General features: G+C 41.6%; 1 pseudogene; it reads right to left on the reverse strand.

The window, feature by feature from the left end:
* Nucleotides 1–17,377: 17,377 nt before the first annotated feature.
* Nucleotides 17,378–20,839, reverse strand: part of LOC142471326 (uncharacterized) — a 75,494-nt pseudogene continuing 72,032 nt past the window's right edge.

Genomic DNA, 20,839 nt, shown 5'->3' on the forward strand with positions numbered 1-20,839 from the left:
CGACAATTAACATCACCGTGTGTTTGACAGATAAAACATCCTCCCACCGGGATATCATTCTGCAGGGAGATTCTATTAATCTATAAATCCAAGCAAAATAAACAGAGTTAAGCAAATAATACCTTCTACTATTTTGTCATCCTTATGGGACGCCGCTTACACAAACCCAATGGAGCATACATTGTAACTGAAAAATAATAAAAACCTGTAAAAATTCAAAGTTCATGTGTTGAGGCCTGGACTTTTGCCTGTGACCTTTCTCCCTCGATGATTAGTGGTCAGGGAGTATTATGCCCTTCAAAACACTAATTTGCAGGCGCATTGTCTTTATTAGCTGTTTGTGCCGGGGCACTATTTTGACGTGCATGTTGCGTATCCATGATGATAATTAAGCAAACATTTACTGCAGTGTTGGTGATGAGTAGTCCTTTAAATGATGATAAATGAGGAGTATCATCAGTTCCTGTCTGCTTCCGCTAGCACGCTGGGTTGCTGTATCAGCTGACCGTGCAGTCACCACCGGTCACGGACCATCCACCGCGACGGAGGAGTTGGTTGGCGGTGTACCTGCTCGCTGGAGGATTTTAAAACATACAGGCTCGGCGTCACACGCTTCATCAATCGTGAGTCCCTCTATCTTCAATGTTATTAGTGCTCTAAGGTGAGCCAATTGCTGGGAGAGACTCTTATACTCACAAGCTTGAAGTTTAGCCGTGACCTCACTACATGAATTCAACTGATGAGCAGGATTCAGCAACATTCATTAACTTTTTGAGCGCCTGGTTGGTTAACCCTTTGGTTTCCCTGTTTACACTAGTCCTTTAAATGGCCTTATCATCTGGGATGAAGAGTGTGCTTGCGTAGGAAATGCTTGACCATTAACCCGTCTCGCGTAGGTGCACTTTCAACTTTGACCTGTGCCTAGAGAGACTCAAAAAATGTATTAGTTGCATACAATACTTACTAATTGTTTTATTACCCATAACATGGTCCTTAATTCGTTCCTTTGAACTACTGATAGTCATAAGTCATCCCATAAGTGTCTCATATGGAATTAATTTATACCTAGGAATAAATTCTTGTATCCATTTCTCCTCAACTTAAAACTAAGCAGCCAATATGAACTTGACTTTACTACAATCCAAGTTCCTAAGACTTGGTGCCTCAGCCATTGCCAAACCACTTGCTTCCATAATCAACTCTACCCTGTCTGCAGGCCATTTCCCTAAGATGTGGAAAACTGCCATAGTTGTCCCAATCTTCAAAAGTGGGGACAAAAACACTGTCTCAAACTACAGGCCCAATCTCTCTTCTCCCAATACACACTTGCTCTCATTCTTGCCTAACTGCCATGCAAATGGTGTTAACCTTTTAGTAATTTAATACTAACTAACCTTAAAAATCGCCCCACAAATCAAAATGTGACCTATAGCCTGCACTCATGGCTATTGTCCCACACCCATAGTAACTCCTACCACCCATTGTGGCCACACACTGCCATCTACAGCACTTATCCCTCACCATTTATCTCTGTAAGTTCCATACAAATATTATCCAAAGTCATGGACAAAAATGTTTTCACTCCCAATTAATGTAATCTATACCAAGACCAATTTCCCTAGCCAATTCCAATCTAGCTTTCACCTCAAACACTCCACTGTAACTATTCTGCTAAAAATGTGAAATGCCTTGTATGTAATGTATACCCTGCTCACTTATGCAACTGCACTTGCAACCATGCATCACCTGTCCTTTAACTCTAAGTCCAGGACACACCCAAAAACGGGAGGTGACTGCTAACTCACTACTTCCTGGCAAAACATTTTAGATGACACAGCGATTTTGACAATAACTACTGCTTATGGACACCTTTGGAAAAAATAAATGGTTAAAACTTATGAAGTTGGCAGATATGAAATATCCCTCAACATATGGACGGCTTGCTGCTTGCTTTGCTGTAACATCTGCAAAGGTATTTCCTAATGAGAGCCTGTCAGCCCTGTTATTATGGGCAGCAACCTTTAGTACTGCAAGAGCCCTTGGAGTTAACATTGCTTTAAATAAATTCTGAACCTGCTGTGCATTGTGTATTGTCAACAAACATATCAAGTTCTGGAACCTCTATAGGGATCTCAAAGAGTCCTTCCCTAACCTATGTAACAGTATCTGTGTCACTAACACAGTTGTGTGGAATTCGTGCCTCAGGTGTTGGTAAAGTAGCGGGATTTAATGTTGTGCATCTGTTAACGGTAATATTGTCAGAGCCCTGCAGTATTATCTCGTATTTGGTCAGTCTGTTCTTAGTCAATTGTGTGGACCTGTGCAGAAGGAAAGTAGAGACTGCATGGGGGACATAAACCTGTGTGTCCCTTTACTAGCGTCTGGGCCGTGTCAACAAGAGTTGCAGCAGCCACTACAGCTCTTAGACATGGGAGAAATGCTTGTGCGACAGAATCTAAGCTTGTTCTGCTGCTTCAGTGCTTTGAAAATATTTACTGCTTGTGGTAAAAGTAAAAGGTAGAAGGTCTTTTAGCATCTATGGCATTAGCAATAGGAAACCTGTAAATGCAAGAAAAACCCTGAAACCTTGGGCAGGAGATTTGCATTTAAAATAGACAAATAATTTTGCAAGGGACTCCACCCTAATTTCTCAGAGGGAATAATATAGTCTCTTTATAACGTGCCAAGAACACTGCTAGCGTTCTGCCTTCAAAAGACATTCAATGCCCTTCCATTTGATTAAAAAAAAAATTGTTAGCTTGTTATCCGGGCATTCTGCCAGCCTGGGCATGGCGCCAAATGACCCTGAACAGATAAGGTAACAGCACAACCGCTTCTTCATAAACTAAATAATAATTACTGGATTGGAACATTAGTTTAATGTTAAAAAAATGAAGCTTTCTCCACAGCCCTAAAAACTACATTTATATGGCCTCTCAAAAATAAAATAACGGGACTTTTATACCCATAGGTCAAATTACTTATAAACACAAAATCTATTCCAACAAAAGCATGCTACATTCTTCCACTCGTTCCTCTGAATGCCTTCTGAAAAGAAATCTCATAGTCCCACAAACTTCCTTCACTACAAATTTATGCTATCTTGTTTCAACTCTGCCCTCTCTCAAGCTAAACAAAACTACTTCTCTCCATTAATCAATCTCTTCAAACATGCAACAGTTATACCATGACTCAAAAACAGAAAGCTTGACCCTACCTGTCTTTCTAACTAATGACCTGTCTTGTATTCTCTCGCTTGCTCCATTTTCTCAACACCTATTCTCTCCTTGACCCTCTACAATTTGGCTTCTGCACTGCTCACTCAACGGAGACAATTCTCACTAAAGTAACTGATGACCTTCATGCTGCTAAAGACAGATGTCATCACACTCTGCTCATATTACTCAACCTCTCTGCAGCATTTGCCACCATGGACCACCTTCCACATTACTATGGGAAGTACAATCATTCATCCAGTAGCCCAAGCACGTTGCTATGGGGTCACACTTGACTCCTCTCTCATATTCTCCTCTACAATCTATCCTAAACGCTGCTGCCAGAATCACTCTGCTCTTTAAACTCTGAAACTCCTCAGCGTAGGGACTCCTCTTCCTTAATGTTATTTTTATGTCTGGATCACTAATTAAATGACCTATTACCTTTACCATTTGCTACCTATATGATTACCACGTGCACCACTCCTGTGAAGCGCTATGCACATTAATAGCTCTATATTCATATACAATACAATATATAATTCAAACAGTGCGTGTAAGTTTTTTCCAGCATTTTTTAAACAAAAATATTTTCAAACATATCCTAATCCTATAGAAATAAAATTGAAATGTGTTTTTACTGGTTTACAAACAAATAGAAACCACAATACAGACACCAAAGAACAGAGACACAAAACTTCTCTCATACACAACCAACCAACTTCACAGAAATAACAAACAAACGAGAAAACATTTCTAAATTACCTTGTTCTAATAAATAAACTGCTTAAGCTAGTTAATTTTCATTTCTGGAATGTGAATGCTGCGCATTCTTAAACTGGAGGGGAGAGGCAGTGCCTCTCCTTTCTTTGACATAGAAATAGAGCACAAGGAAAAAAATGTCTCTGGTTTAAAGACCCACTTGCTTGGCCAGGACGAATAAACCTTTCAAACTATCACAAGGGACAGAGCTGAATATATGCCCATTCTTTTCCGTTGTGGTCTACTTCTATAATTGGTGTACACCTTTTAAAATTTTAGATTTCATCATGAGCAATCAATAATATTCGTATTTTTGTAAATACCTAAAAATTCATGGATGGTGACCTAAACACGTGATAATCAGCATGACCCACAGTATCTTTCACACAAGAAATCATTCAGGAAAAAATTCATCAGGGTTCCAAACTTGCACTCTAAGCCCCCACGGGCAGAGCAGCAGTTTCCTGTCCCTGATTCTAACTCTGATAGAGACACCAGGTTTATGCATGTAAAGGACACATTATTTAGTCTTATACCCAATAGCCTCTAACTTACCTCCAGAGTCCATTACAAATAATAGCTAACAATGATAAATAAAATTCTTATGCTTTATACAATATACAATGGTCGTTCACCCAGATCAAAGATGACAGTCCAGTCGTGCACAAAATATCTGGACTTAAACCAACACAAACCATCTGGACTTAAACCAGCACAAAAACATCTGGACTTTAACCAGAGAATTTAATAATCAGGGGACTTAAACCCGATCCACAGTCGCAATTTAGGTACTGAATTCCCAGTGGGGAGGAGACAATATAAAAAAAATATCACATGTACTCACCGCCTGTGGGAATTGCACTTCTAGATACCATCTGAAAGAATTTGCCCTGCCAATTGCAAAAGGACTGGAGGCTTTTGTGACTGGATACATACACACAGCACTGCACCCTGCAGACTTCCCGGGAAGCTTTGGAACCACGCCCTGGCACTGTTGATCTCAATCTGGTGGAATTTATAGGCCCGGGAAACGAATGAAACGATACACATGCAGTGTTTCAAATCTTTTGTCCCAGTTTATTAAGCATAAGGTAAAGATATTTATACAGAACAAAGAAAACATTGGTTAGAGGCGTAACTTAGGATAGAGGCGTGATTTAGGAGCCAGACATGTTAGTGAGATGAAATTGGGGTGTAAATCTCCCAGGACAGACACTGTAACTTTCTCACTGCCTACATTATCTACAACCTTGGTTTCCATGGCAGCTATGTGGGTGATTCGGCTTCCCAGGGAACTAACCTCCTACTACTGATTAAAACAGTAAAAAGCTGACTACATGAGAACATATATTTCAGCTAGCAATTCCAGACAAAATGGAGGGTATAATACAAATGCAGATTCTGTCCTTCTCTACTGTCCCTAACAGCATTCTCTGCAAAACCCACCCTGAAACTCATAGCCTACAGTAGCAATCTCTGCTTGCTGGCACACCTGGAGAGATAAAACACAGAAAATACTATATTGACGCATGATTTTACACAATGAATTTACAAACACTGGGCTTAAGAGCTGACACTCCCAATACATGAATCAGGGGTAACCAAGTGGGTTTGACCTTTATTGTGAGGTAAGTGAAAAAATTGGTTGAACAGCAGGATCCAAAACATAAGCACCGATCAACTCACCAGATATAGAGAAAATAAAAAAAGTTTAATTGTTACATAATTAAAAAACATTAAAAAACATTAAAAAACCATGAAGACAGTACAGGACAATTCTCCTACGCGTTTCAGGCTGTGCAGCCCTTTCTCAAGGAGTATAATAGGGGCAGGATGATACAAAGTTTATATAGCCCCTCCTTTGAACTCTAACACACCTGAAGCATATACAGGTGATTAAAACGTGTAGTGTTAACCATTAAGTGTGCGCAAGTCTCTATGTTAATGAAAAGCTAGATGGTTAATTGAAAGTATACAACTGTTACATGTGTACTTGAGTGTATAATATATAGGACACATGGTGCATAGTATATTGGATGAAAGATCCATAACACATGATAAGTCTAAATAGTGTATAAACCAACTATCAGAAATGGACATATTGTAGATAGTCTAAATATATATGATAAATTGGATATTGAATAATACTATCATAGACAATGAATGCTTGTCAAACATAGAAGACTTGTCACACCTCGTCATAAATGCTTTCATATGTTTAAGGATGGATATAATATAACCTAAGTCAAATAGCATATATAGCCAAAAAGAAATGAATTGTTGAATGAACAATTACTAGTAATCTTTTCACAGAGAGAATTTTTGGCAAGGCTAATAAAAGCTATGCTATCTTTGTCACAACGGGAAAACACATGGATAAAATAACTCTATCACTGATTATTTCATATCCGTCATTTGAGTGTTAGCAGTATATGAATATTGGGTAATAGTGCATCAATTCAATGATGAAAATATTGCAAACTCATTATCGTAATTAACCAGATAGAGACAACAGATGGTTTTCTTTGATGATATGTGAACAGATCCTGTGAGACCAATCAAAGCAAATATATATTGTGAGAGGATAGAACACCGTATATTTAGAGAAAATATTTAAAGAAAATATTTCAAATCCCATTGGGTATTGAGCCCATTAGGGATCAAGGTGTTTAAAGAAAATATCCAATGGGCTTCTCTCCTACATAGAGCGTTTGTCCTATCACCTCCACGGCAGTGGATAAGAACATGTTCAATGGCAATACATTTGAAGTTAACAAGAGAACCATTCTGACAATCATCAAAATGTTTAGACACTGGATGCACACGGTCTCGTTTTAAAATGAGTCTCATGTGCTCCATTATCTGTATCTTAAACATACGTGTGGTAAGACCGATGTATCTCTTGTTACAGCCACATATAAGCATATAGACAACTAATTCTGAATTGCAGTTGATAAATGTAATTATATTGTGTGACCTGGTACCCTCCGCATCTGTGAATGTTTTTGTCTTAAGTATATATGGACAAATCTTACAGCGACTACAAGGGTAGCAACCTGTTAATTTTGGAAAGAACTCCCTCTTATTAAGAGTTTTGTCATTTTTAATTACACTTGGAGAAATTATATTGCCCAATGTTTGTAATTTTTTGAAGACAAACTTTGGATTTGTTGCTGTGATATCTTTCAAAAGGGGGTCAATGTTAAGAATAGACCAGTGTTTGTTTATAATTTGTTTGATTGCATATGCTTGATTGTTGTTATAAAGTGTGGAGGGTCCAGGTCAGACGTGTTTATCTTGTCCTGCTCTTGTAATTTTCCCAGGGACTCGACCACCATCCATCAACTCCTCTCTATTTTGGTTGAGAGCATTCTGATTAGCTTCAATTAGTGTTTTTTATTGTATCCTCTTGCAAGGAAACGATCTGTGAGCTCTGTAGCTCTAAGATGATAATCTTCAAGGTTGGAACAATTTCGGCGTAAACGTATAAATTGGCCATATGGTATTCCTCTGAATAGAGTATGGCTGTGTGCACTATGAGCGTGAAGACGTGTGTTTCTGGAGTGTTCTTTTCGGAATATGTCCGTGTGAATCATTTGGTCTAGGCCTATCAAGATAATGTATGTGGTGTGAATGGTGTTGTGGGGTGAACGTGAGATTGAGTGAGTTACTGATGACATAATGTAGGAAGGCCATCAGCTGTTCGACAGAACCATTCCATAGCAACAATAAATCATCAATATAGCGACGATAGAAGTGTATGTGGTGACGATATGGGCTCTTTTCTCCAAACACGTGGGACTCTTCCCACCATCCCATGAAAAGATTCGCATAGGATGGTGTGAAGCATGTACCCATGGCAGTCCCACGTGTTTGGAGATAGAAGGCCCCTGAAAAATAAAAATAATTGTGAGTGAGTAGAAAGTGTAAACTGTCTAAAATAAAAAATATGTGCCAGTGATAAAGGAGAATCCTGTTCCAGGAAATGTCTCGTGGCTTGGAGACCATCCGAGTGTGAAATGATGGTGTATAATGAGGATACGTCTAGTGTGACCCATAGAAAATTGGGAGACCAGAAATAGTGTTGAAATAAAGTAAGAAGGTGAGATGTATTTTGTAAATGTGAAGGAAGTGCATAGACAAGTGGTTGTAAATAATTATCAATGTAAGTGGACAAGGGTTCACCCAGTGACCCTATACTGGATACAATGGGACATCCGGGTGGTGCATGAAGGGATTTGTGAATTTTAGGAAGGTGATGGAAAATGGGAATGATAGGGTGAGTGCAGTGCAGATAGTCATACTCTTTGTCATAATTAGTCATACTCTTAGTCATAATTTGCTGATTTAACTATTATATTGATCATTCCCTGTAACTTGCACAATTCATTTCTTTTTGGCTATATATGCTATTTGACTTAGGTTATTTTATCCATACTATACTATTCAAGATATCATTCATGGACATTATTTTGGGTCTCCTTGCCAAGCTTTGAGAATTCCCATATTGCTGAGAGTAGTTTTTTTTATTGACCTTTATTGTGAGCCTGGTTAACCCTTCACCGCCACACCTCTCCCCTCAAGATGAAGGCTCAGTGGCAGTCACACTGTCTGGTGGCTCCACCAGCCTGGCACTTCTTGAGGACTTTGGCTCGCAAGGAATGTACTGTCGAGAAGGTCCATCAGCATTTCCATTCTCGCTGCCTTTCTTGTGTTGAATAGTAAAGTAAAATTTCTGCAATGCAAAACTCCAGGACAACAACTTGCCATTCTCCCCCGACACCGTTTGTAGCCATGATCATACAAATAGGGCTGCAGTTTCTTCAGAGCCCAAACAATGTCCTGTCATTGTGGCGATAGGGGGTTAATCAGGCCACTAATAAAGGCATTATTCCTGGCTGATTAACCCTAAATTGCATTGGGACTGAAGGGGTTAACTGTATGTGCACCACACTGACATGTTTTCTCCTACACCATCTTTATTGTCCCCATTTTGCAGCTCAATCCATAGCTGCAGACATAGAACTGTGTGTAAACTGTGCCAATTGGTTTTGCGACACAAGGGGGAGCTGCAAGCGCTAAACCAAGTGCTGATGGAAGAAGCATGGCTATGCATGGGTGGCCGCTTTGAACTATAGGGATCGCTTTCTAAGCACTATACCTCGTAACCGCAAGGTTAATTGAATTAATGGTTTGCGGTCTAGCTGAAGTGCTTTTTCTGTCAAAATGTATCAGTTACTTTGTTAGCTTCTTAACTTGAAAGGGGGAAAGTATATTGGCGTGGGAAGTAGGTGAAACCGCAAACCACATCTCAGCTCGTTCAATTAAGTAAGCTAACTCGCGCTAGGAGTGAACTAGCACTCTAATTTTTGGAGTGCAGCTAGGAATAAAGAAACCATACACACACATATAAACTTTATAGTAGTGGCACAAGCAGATCATATGTTATTAATAAACTGTATTGTACTGATGGTTTTAAATGTAAAGACAGAAAGTTTTTTCTGTCAGCCCGGGAATAAATCCTTTAACATGCAAATATGTTAAGGCTGAATGAACTGAGGGATTTTTCATCTCCGTACTTCAGAGGCACCCTGCAGAGTTGGGGCCTCAATGTCTATGAGAAGTCCGGAGTTGAAAAGCCTCAGCAATCCTAGGTGTTAGGAGGGCCAGGATATTGTAAGTGCCAGATACCAGTGTAAAGTATGGGTACTTCAAACTTGGTGGCCAAACCCCAGACTCAGTGTCGCCAGGTAAGGGGATGGTCCCGGTATGCAAAGGAGCTGAGGTGTGAGGATAGCGCCTGCTCCGTGCAAACCGGGACGCAACTTTTGCCCTTTCTGCAAAGTACTGGCAAGTCGGGGATACACATCGCCGTTTTTTCCCTGGCATTTTCCTGGAATGTGATGCACTTCACCCGGAGCATGCCGCATTCATTTTGCGTTCTCAGCCACGGGTCATGCGCGGTTGACGCACGGTTGATGCGTTTATTGAGAATGGTTCGGATTTAATAGGTTGCAATTCTTCGCGTGTCCGCCAGATGGCAGATATTCATGAATTGTAATTCGCATGCGCTAAAGTAATGTGTCGACTTGCAGGTGTTTCGTTTAAAAAAGATACCACAGTGTGCTATTGTAACTTGGCCTTGAGACTGAAGGAAGAGGTTGCAAAAATGTATCAATTTAGGCTTTTCATATTAAAGAAAGACAAAGACCAGTGTCGGTTACAGTATTCTCCAGAGACCCGCCGCCCGCCATGAGTGTTGAAGTGCAGCCTGTTTTCCAAAAACCCGACAGAAGTTACGCGTATTTGATATGGGCCGCGATTAATGCAACAGATGATAAGATGGCAACAGTTGTTCAAATTTATCAGTATTTTATCGAAAACTTTGACTTTTACAAATTTTCGCCAGCTCCTCATACGTGGAAGCGTGCAATAAGGAAAAGGTTATGTAGCGATCCCTGTTTTTATCGTATTGAGCCACAATTTGTTGGAGGGTATTGGTGTGTATCACCGGCTTTTTCCTGTATCTATGATCATGCAGACGGCAAAAGGCGAAGGGTCGTGTTAAAACCAACTAAGAAACGACAGTCGCTGCCAAGCAATGCACTGGCACCGTCTTCCGATAACGGTCCCACCGTCAGTGACAACCCTGTGCCTGAGTCGGACTTCGCGTGCAGTTTCAATCAAGCTTGCATGTACCTAAGCAATTTCCAGCCTCATCAGCTGACTACAGGTGGACTAGTCCCCCTTTTCTTTTTTTTCTTTTCAGAGAAAGCAGCACCAGCCATCTAAAGTAGTACTACATATCACACAATGCCATAATACAGTATGCACATACAGTAACTGCACTAATTTTTTGTTTTCTTGTCGTTTCAGGAAAAAAGGGTGGCCTGGGGGGAGGTGGGGGTGTTGTGTCCAGTCTAATCTGCTTGTACAGTCAAATGTACAGTATATAAACAGCAGTAATGATGTACACAAAACCTCTCCTCTCTCAATGAACTACTGTACTGTACATAGAATGAGGAACAAGATAGACGGAAAAAATAATATTACTATATATATATATATATATATATATTACATTACAGTATATATTATTAAATAATATTCTTATAAATGTGCATTATTCATGTTTCCCCATGTTTTACAAATGTTTTCTAAATGTTAATCCAATTTCAATCTGCCAGAAGAACTTAATAAAGACTGCATTATGTATTATTCATGATTATTTTTATATTTGTATTTTTTGGTTCCTGATAAAATAAAATAAATATTTATCCACATTCCTGCTAATCATAATCATTGACAACAACCACAACCCCTCCCCCCACCCCTTCAGTACACCAATGAATAAGAATGAATGACAAAACAACATTAATCAGTTAATGGTTTTTTTAACTCTCAATTCTCACAATGCTGTGCAAATCAGTATTACATTTCAAAATCGAGAAGGGATTTTCCAAAGCGTTACCGTAAACTAAGCCTCAAAGGGTTGGGGGGGGGGTGAGTCATGTGCATTAATCAGCTAGCTCCCATCTCTAAGAGGATTACACAATGGCGTATATTTACAAAAAATTAATGACTCTGTGGAGAGAGGGGGTTGGGTGACTCATGCGCAGTAAGCAGCAAGCTCCCATCTCTAATAGGATTAGAGTACACGCAGGCAGTGTGAGGCGATTGACGCTCGGCTAGGGACGGATTAAAAACACAATGACTAACTAACTTCAGAAAATGAATGACTCTGTGGAGAGAGGGGGTTGGGTGACACATGCGCAGTAAGCAGCAAGCTCCCATCTCTAAAAGGATTAGAGTACACGCAGGCAGTGTGAGGCGATTGACGCTCGGCTAGGGACGGATTAAAAACACAATGACTAACTAACTTCAGAAATGTAATGACTCTGTGGAGAGAGGGGGTTGGGTGACTCATGCACAGTAAGCAGCAAGCTCCCATCTCTAAAAGGATTAGAGTACACGCAGGCGCAGTGAGCAGAGTCGATAAGAGTTTGTGTGTGCGTGGGGGAGGGATGAAATATTAGTCGTGCAGCAGTTCAAAGAAATAACATACAGTACTGTACTGTAGAGCAGGGGGGCGCAAACTTTTTTACCTGCGCCCACCTGCCGGCTGTCCCCTCACTCCCGCGCCCCCCTCCCAACCCCAACTTACTCGCGCTCCGGCGTAATGACGTCACGTTGCCATAGCAACGTGACGTCACATGACCTCGCAGCGTCATTTTGATGCCGCGTTGCCATGGCGACGCAGGGAGGAAGCCGCCGGAGCCACGGTAAGTTAGGTTTACAGAGGCCCTGAAGCTACCCCGGCACTTAATTTAAGTGCCTTCGGGAAGCGCGCGGGGCCTCTGTAAACCCCGCGCCCCCCGTCGGCAGTGTCGCGCCCCCCCTGGGGGTCGCGCCCCACAGTTTGCGCACCGCTGCTGTAGAGTACAGTAATTTCAAAAGGCAGTTCATCATAATACTGTAATTTGATCCCTACACCCCCCAAATACAGTACATAAAAAGCACACAAATCAACCATGTGCAGGCAAACGCACAGATTTGATATCGTAATACCAAGATTGTTTTTGCAGGCGTGTGGATAAAATAACAGTTAAAAGTTACAGGCGCATGAGCAGGAATAAACTAGCTCCCATCCGAAAGAGGATTACATACAGGCGCATAGAGAGGTGATGCTCTGTGCAAATCAAATTCAAGAAGGGATTTTCCAAAGCGTTGCCGTAAACAAAGCCTCTAAATTCCCATCGCAAAGAGAATTACACGCACTTAACGACTCTGTGGAGAGGGGGGGTTGGGTGACTCATGCGCAGTAAGCAGCTAGCTCCCATCTCAAAGAGAATTACACGCAGGCGCAGTGAGGCTTTGAAGCTCGGCTATGGACGGATTAAGAACACAATGGCAAGATTCAGAAAATTAACGACTGTGGAGGGGGGGGGGAGTTGGGTGACTCATGCGCAGTAAGCAGCTAGCTCCCATCTCAAAGAGAATTACACGCAGGAGCAGTGAGGCTTTGAAGCTCGGCTATGGACGGATTAAGAAAACAATGGCAAGATTCAGAAAATTAACGACTCCGTGGAATTTCAAATCCTTCAGCTAGCGTTCGTGGGGGAGAGGGCTACAGATACTGTACAGCTGCATGAAGTTCAAAGCTAAAGACATACTTTAATTTCAAAAGGCAGTTCATCATAATAATACACCCCGAAATACAGTACGTAAAAAGCACACAAATCAACCATGTGCAGTCAAACACACAGTGTCGCAGTCAAAAGCTACAGCACAGATTGAATATCGTAATACAGTAAGATGGTTTTGGCAGGCTTGTGGAGAAAAAAATGGTTTGGTTTGTGGAGAAAAAAAAATTACAATAATTTTTTTTTTTTATTTTGTTTTGGTCACTCAGGCAAGCAAGCAGTGGTGGGCGAAGTTACAGGCGCATGCGCAGTAAATTCCTGCTGTCAAGCAGGAATGTGATTGAAACCAGACACACGTTCAAAAGAATGGTGTGGGAGAGATGTACTGCATTGCACAGAAGATAAGAAGTTGAAATACCATGCAGTGCAGTTAATTATCCTGAGCGAGGGGAGAGCGCTGTATATGCAGAAATGTGACACTGTTACAGTAACAATTTTCAAATGAGACATACTGTACAGCAGAACAGCACTTCAAATGCATGTATACTTTAAATATGCAAATTTACAATTACTGCGCGCGCGCACACACAGACTGTGTACTGACGTACAGTAGGTTGAACCGCGAAGGTATTAGACTTCCAAGACAACAGCTCGCAAACGCCCCCCTGAGTTTTTCCACAGCATTGCAGTATTGCAGACAGCGAGAATAAAATGCTAATATCACTCCGTGCGAAAACGACAAAAAAACGCACCTAATCGGGATAATCTGAAAGCCGCGGATCTAGCCGACTTAGACTCAGATCGGCCGCCCCTGTAGGTGGAGAAAATTATTCCCACAAGAGGATTGGATGCATATGTTAGGTACAGGCATACCCCGCATTAACATACGCAATGGGTCCAGAGCATGTATGTAAAGCGGAAATGTACTTAAAGTGAAGCACTAACTTTGTTCCACTTATCGATGCATGTACTGTACTGCAATCATCCTATACGTGCATAACTGATGTAAATAACGCATTTGTAACAGGCTCTATAGTCTCCACCCTTGCGCAAAGCTTTGGCACAGGTAGGGAGCCGATATTGCAGTTCAGGACGTGCTGACAGGCGCACGCGCGAGCTGCCGTTTGCCTATTGGGCGATATGTTCTTACTCGCAAGTGTACTTAAAGTGAGTGTCCTTAAACCGGGGTATGCCTGAATAGGACCCTTAACCCTATAAAAATGCCTGCAGCCCAGTCCCAGTCAGATTCACCTGATTCATCTAAGGTTTGACCAAGTTCCAGCGTCAGCGGTTCCGGACTGTGAGGGGTTAATAATATCGTAACCAAGGATCATCCGCTTCTTCTGGAATTCGTTAGAGCTAAGGGTTCCCGAACGAACCCTGTAAGGACTGAACAAACGTTTTCCTTTTGGTGGAAATATAGGGGTGGCAACTTGTACCCCTAGCCAGGAACTGCTACACGGATCATTGTGCGCACCCCCTTGCATGTTTACATGGGTGCCCAGAGACTTTGTTTCGTTCCAAGGACATTTGAGTTTGTTTCCCCATCCCAGTAAGTGTTTTATTAAGTGTATATTGTGAAGATTTGTGTGTTTGTCTGAAAATAAATAAATTACAATTTATTTTACTCATCTTGTGTGCTCAGCGCAGAATCCCAGTGTTAATGTGTTGATAAGACTTGGTCTACCGTGACAGGCTTATATTTACTGGTAGCAGCGGTGGGATGCTGACTGAGCCTATGGTATAGTCTCCTGCGGGATTCTATAACATAGTGGGAGAAACTCGTAGATTGCGAGCTCTCCAGACAAGTGGTAACTTACACACACTTCACAAGAAGCACGAGATAATTCACCTTGCCCTTTGCCCATACCCCTGTGCTACACATCCCAACATGAGTAACCACTCAGGAAGGTTCAGATCCTGGGACCGAGCTCGGATCGTGGAGAGATGTGAATGCTATGGGTTGCCGACGGACGGTCTATCGAAGACGCAACTGGAGGAGGACTTGGAGAGTCACGAAGCCAGACTGGCTCCAAATGGAGGGGCCTGGTCCCCTAGCTGCTGTGGCAGCGAACACCAGTCAGCCCGGAGTGCAGGAGGTCGATCCAGCTCCAGCGCTGCAAGGACATGGGGAGGGAGCAAGTGACCACTTGAATAATGGTGGATTGGCGCCAGCGGGTGCAGAGGAGGTAGTCACTGCGGCTACTGGACTTACCGCCACTGGGCTCCCAGCGCTCCTGACCACATGGGGAGAGAAGGCTAACGCAGCGGAGCGGATACAGATGCTGGCCGTAGTGCATGGCAAAGTCCCACATCCCTATCTTGTCAACGGGGAACAGGATATTCAAGCTTCAGCAAGCTTGTGGATGGCATGGATGAAATAGCTGCATTTCTAAATTACTTTGAGAAGCAGTGTCTCCGATACAGGGTCCAAAGTTGGGGCATGGTGCTGAGACTGCGTCCATTGCTATGCAAGAAAGCCAAGCAAACTGTGCAGGGTATTCCATGAATGGATGCCGATAACTGTAGTCATGTAAAGTTTATACTGCTCACCGAGTATGCCCTCACCCCAGAAGCCTACCGGGGCAAGTTCCGGACTGAGGAGAAGTACTCTTGAGAATCCTATGTAGACTATGGCTTTGCAGGAGACCGAGTTGGTGGAGGGGTACGGGATCACCAAGTTCCACACACTACTGGACTTGATGTTCCAGGAGCAGCTACTGCAGCAGCTTTCCTCGGACGTGAGGGTATGGGGTTTTGACCACAAACAAAAAAACCCATGTGGATGCTGTGAGGATGGCGGATGAGTATGTGGCCAGCAGGGCTCTGATAAATGAGAGCAGCTCCCAAAGATGTGGCCACTCCGGCCACAGGGAGTCAAACCCACCCCTCGGTGGACCCACAAGCCTGCAGCAGACGGCAACACACCCAAAGCTGCAGAGTTTAGACACGAGAGGTGGTGTTTTACTTGCAACAAGGTCGGACATCTGACGCCAGACTTTCCGGACCGGGACCGATCCGGGAAACCCCATCAGGGGCAACAATCACTAGCTGCGAGGCCGTTCACCCATGTGCGACTGGCACACACAGAGGAGCCAAGCAGAGCCCTGGAGCTATCCCACATAGAGACATCCATGGGAGAGCCTACACTTGCCACCTCAGGACCAGAAGCGGATATCGGAGGACATCCCTCCTTCCTTGCACTCTGTAAAATGTTTCGACACCGGGTGAGAGCAGTCTAGCTTTTTAATTAGTCTGAGGTGTTCCATGATCCTGACTTTAAGCGCCCGTGTAGTTCTTCCTACATAGTTTGCCCCACAACGACATGTTAACAGGTACTGTATATAACAAATTGTGTGTTACAGTTGATGAAGGAGGTAATGGGAAAGTTTGAAGCACTTAGAAGTATGTGAACTTGAAAATTGGGAAGACGATAACATGTATCGACATATGCCACAACCACCACATCTAAAGGAACCTTTTGTATAAAAAGTATTGGTGTTTTTCACAGTGGGGGAGACTACATAACTGGGAGAGACATAGGAGGCAATAGTTTTCGCCTTTCTGTATACAAAGCGAGGCCCTTGTTGGACACATTTCTCTAAACTATGGTCCATTTTTAAGATGTCCCAATGTTTATATATGATTGCTGGTCACTGGGGTGTAAAGGGTCAAGGGAAGTACCTTGTGGTCTTTTCAGACCTGAGGGAACGGGCCCGAGGAAGGGGTCACCCCCCGAAATGTTGACCCCCTGATTACCCTCCCCGTTAGTTTTGTTTCCCCCCCACTTTCCGTGTCTCTTGTCACCCCATGTCCCTGTGTTTAGCACCCCCTATAATTTATATGCATCTTTAGAGTGTTTGCGTTGCGCCATATCACTCCAAGCATTATCTTGCATTTACATTAAATTTACTATACTATTGGCATAATCCATAGTGTCACAATTTCTCTTAGTCAGAGAGTGCTGGGACTCCCCTGTTATTTATTATCACATTTGTATTAGAGAACTTGGTTTGAAAAAATGATTTTCGTTTCCTTATCCTCTTTTTATGCTTCCTCTAGGTCTCTCCTTATTTGCTCTGTCTAGGTTTCTCCCTAGTTGTAAATCAGTTACATAATGTAATATGCCGACAATTGCCAACTTGAGTTTCTGGCCGGTATTGCTGACAGTTTACATTGCTTTCACAATCTAATATCTACATTTCTCTAGGACTAATCCAGTGCCTACAACTTTGAGTTCAAAACAAAAAGGAACAATTCCCAAACATTTTCTTTATTTCTTGTTAATCAGTACATTTTTGCAGAAAATAAGTGCACATTGAACATTCGAGAAAATAAATAAATAAATAAATAAATACAGGGTTTCCTATCATGAACAGGTTTTCTGTGATCCATGTGTGGGTTTACTAGCAAGTCTTTCATTTTATGTGGCTTTTTTGATGCATAGAAATATTTTATCAATAAAGTTTTTCCCACGTGGGACAATCACACAGATTCTACTCCATGTGTTTGCTGGTGTGTGACAAGACTTTCAAGGTGAGGGGGAAATAATATGCCATGGGAAGTTCCACTTCTCTCTTGTATGAGTTTGTCTGGTGTGTAAGACTTGAGTTTTCAGAAAAGCATTTCCCACATTTAGGGAAAAAATTTTTTGTGAATTTTGATGCAATAAAAAGTGGCTTTCCTAAAAATATTGAACGTAACTCTCTCTCCTTTGTGTATTCTCTGACATACTGTAAAATTAGAATTTGGAAGCAAAGTATTTCCCACATTTATGGCACACATTATTTCTCTTCTGTATGCGTTGTCTGGTGTTGAAGAAGATTTGACCAGAGTAAAGCAATTCCCACACAAAGTTCAAGCATAAGGCTTTTATTTTGTATGAATTATCTGATGTCGATTAAGGCTGCGCTTATAGTGACAGCAACGCGACATCGTCTGAAAACAAAAGCATTGTCGCCGTCGCAAGCGCTTATAGTAAGGACGGTGCGACCAAAAATTTGGAAGCCGCTAAAATTTGCTTTTTCAGAGGCTATCGCCACATGTTATAGCCTCTGAACCAATCAATGGTGATGTCACCTGTCGCATCGCCGTCGCCCGCACTATAAGCGCAGCCTAAGAGCGGACTTACTAGAAGTGTTTCCCACAGTCAGTGAACATATGACGTTTCTACCCTGTGTGGTTTCTTTGATGTACAGTATAACAAGATTTGGTAGCAAAATGTTTTCCACATTCACTTCATAAATTAGGGCTTCTTCTCTCCTGTGTGTAAGCTCTGATGTATAATAGAGTACAGCCTCTTTGAATTCTATGATTTTACATATCAGGACATAATAACTATCGTCTGCTAGTAGAACCACCTTTAGCAGCAATTACTGCTATATTAACTATGCATTTTTGTTTGTTTTTGTTGTATACATTTTGCCACGCCCACTAGCACTCCTTTTGACACTTCTATACATATATATTATGTGGTAATGGTTGGGGTTTCTCTGAGCTTGTTGGGTATTTGTGTGCATATTAACTATGTGCAGCTGGTCTCAGCTGCTTTTGGGAGGGTGGTGGCCCTTCCGCCCCAATATTTAAACTTGCCCCTCCCAACTTTCCAAGTTGGCAGGTCAGTTTCATTTTGCCAGGTTATGACAGATCCAATGTAGATCTTTCTTATTGTAATTATACAGGTTTACAAGAATTTGAACCCAGGGAGTGTTAGGACATGCGAACAGGGTCTGCCTTGATGTGGCTCGCAGGCTTACAATGCTTTGGCCAAAGGGTTAAACTAAATTACCCTTTTTCAAGGGAATATATAGGTGTTGCACTGTGTATTTTTGTCACATTGGAAGTAGCTTTGGGCATTTTTGTTTGTTTTTGTCAATTATTCAAGGGCATTTGATTAGCAGCACCTGCCTGCTACTTAGCATCTTAATTCCTATGGAAGCAGTAAGGGTGTACTTAGTTTTTCACACATGGCTTCTCCATTTTGGCTTTATTTTGGATAAATAAATCATGACACGGTGTAATATGTCATGTGCTGTTGTTCATCTGAGGTAATAGTTACCTAATTTTAAGACCTGCTAAGTAACAGATGATTGTTATTATGTCCTGATATGTAAAACCATAGAATTCAAAGAGGGTGTACCTTCTTTTTCACACAATTGTATATTTGTGAGTAAACCGTTTGCTACAGTCAGTACACACTCTCTCTTGTGTATGTTTTCTGATGCACAATAAGACTACATTTGAAAGTCTTTACCACATTAATTGCATTTGTGAGGCTTCGCTCCCGTGTGTGTTTTCTGATGTACAATAAGATAAGATTTGTAAGTAAACTGTTTCCCACATTCATTGCATTTATGAGGCTTCTCTCCTGTGTGTATTTTCTGATGCGCAACAAGATTAGATTTGCGAGTGAAGTGTTTCCCACATTCATTGCATTTATGAGGCTTCTCTCCCGTGTGTGTTTTCTGATGTACAATAAGATGAGATTTGAAAGAAAACTGTTTCCCACATTCATTGCATTTATGAGGCTTCTCTCCTGTGTGCGTTTTCTGATGCGCAACAAGATTACATTTGAGATTGAAGTGTTTCCCACATTCATTGCATTTATGAGGCTTTTCTCCTGTGTGTGTTTTCTGATGTACAAGAAGACTGGATTTGTTAGCAAACGGTTTCCCACATTTATTGCAATTATGAGGCTTCTCTCCTGTGTGTGTTTTCTGATGTACAATAAGATCAGATTTGAAAGTAAACTGTTTCCCACATTCATTGCAATTGTGAGCATTCTCTCCTGTGTGTGTTGTTTGATGTCTAACAAGATTAGATTTGAGATTGAACTGTTTCTCACATTCATTGCATTTATGAGGCTTCTCTCCTGTGTGTGTTTTCTGATGATCAACAAGATTAGATTTTAAAGTAAACTGTTTCCCACATTCATTGCATTTATGAGGCTTCACTCCTGTGTGTGTTTTCTGATGTTTAACAAGATTAGATTTGAAAGTAAACTGTTTCCCACATTCCTTGCATTTATGAGGCTTCTCTCCTGTGTGTGTTTTCTGATGTACAATAAGATGAGATTTGTTAGCAAAGTGTCTCCCACATACATTGCATTTATGACACTTCCCCTCTGAGGGGAAGTTGACATTTTCCATTGTTCTATCTGTTGAACACGCTGCAGTGTGGATCCAGCTCATGGATACATCTGTTGGAAGGAAATGCACAGTGAGTGTATCATAACAATACTGTATAATCTAACATTTAATTCACTATGAGCATCAATTGACAATGAGGGGTGTTGGCTTTATAGTTACAACACTTTCGAGGTTGGTTATTATGTTCTATGCCACTTTATGTATTGGCTGAACTATCTCTATATGTAATCATTACAAAGACAATTCAGAACTTGAATATGGAAACAAAAGAAATAGAAAAAAAGGCTCCACCCCATGCTTCTAAATAATATCACCACCCTGTAAGGTAAAGGTGATGCTCCTAAAGATGGGCCACAGGACGTCCCGGTGTCACGTTCCCCATTGGTAGCAATCACATGTCCGGGGATCTCAACCAAAGTGACAAACAAAAGCAGAGGGGGCTCTGATCAACCCAGAGAAAACTAGCATATTAAGGATGATTTACCTGGAATGACACGAGGACCTAAAGTATGGCATAACAGGTATGCCGTAGCAGATATATTATTAGAGTATTCTAAAGGTTAAAATAAGG

Source organism: Ascaphus truei, chromosome 20 (assembly GCF_040206685.1).
Source record: "Ascaphus truei isolate aAscTru1 chromosome 20, aAscTru1.hap1, whole genome shotgun sequence".
In the NCBI taxonomy this organism is placed as follows: Eukaryota; Metazoa; Chordata; class Amphibia; order Anura; family Ascaphidae; genus Ascaphus; species Ascaphus truei.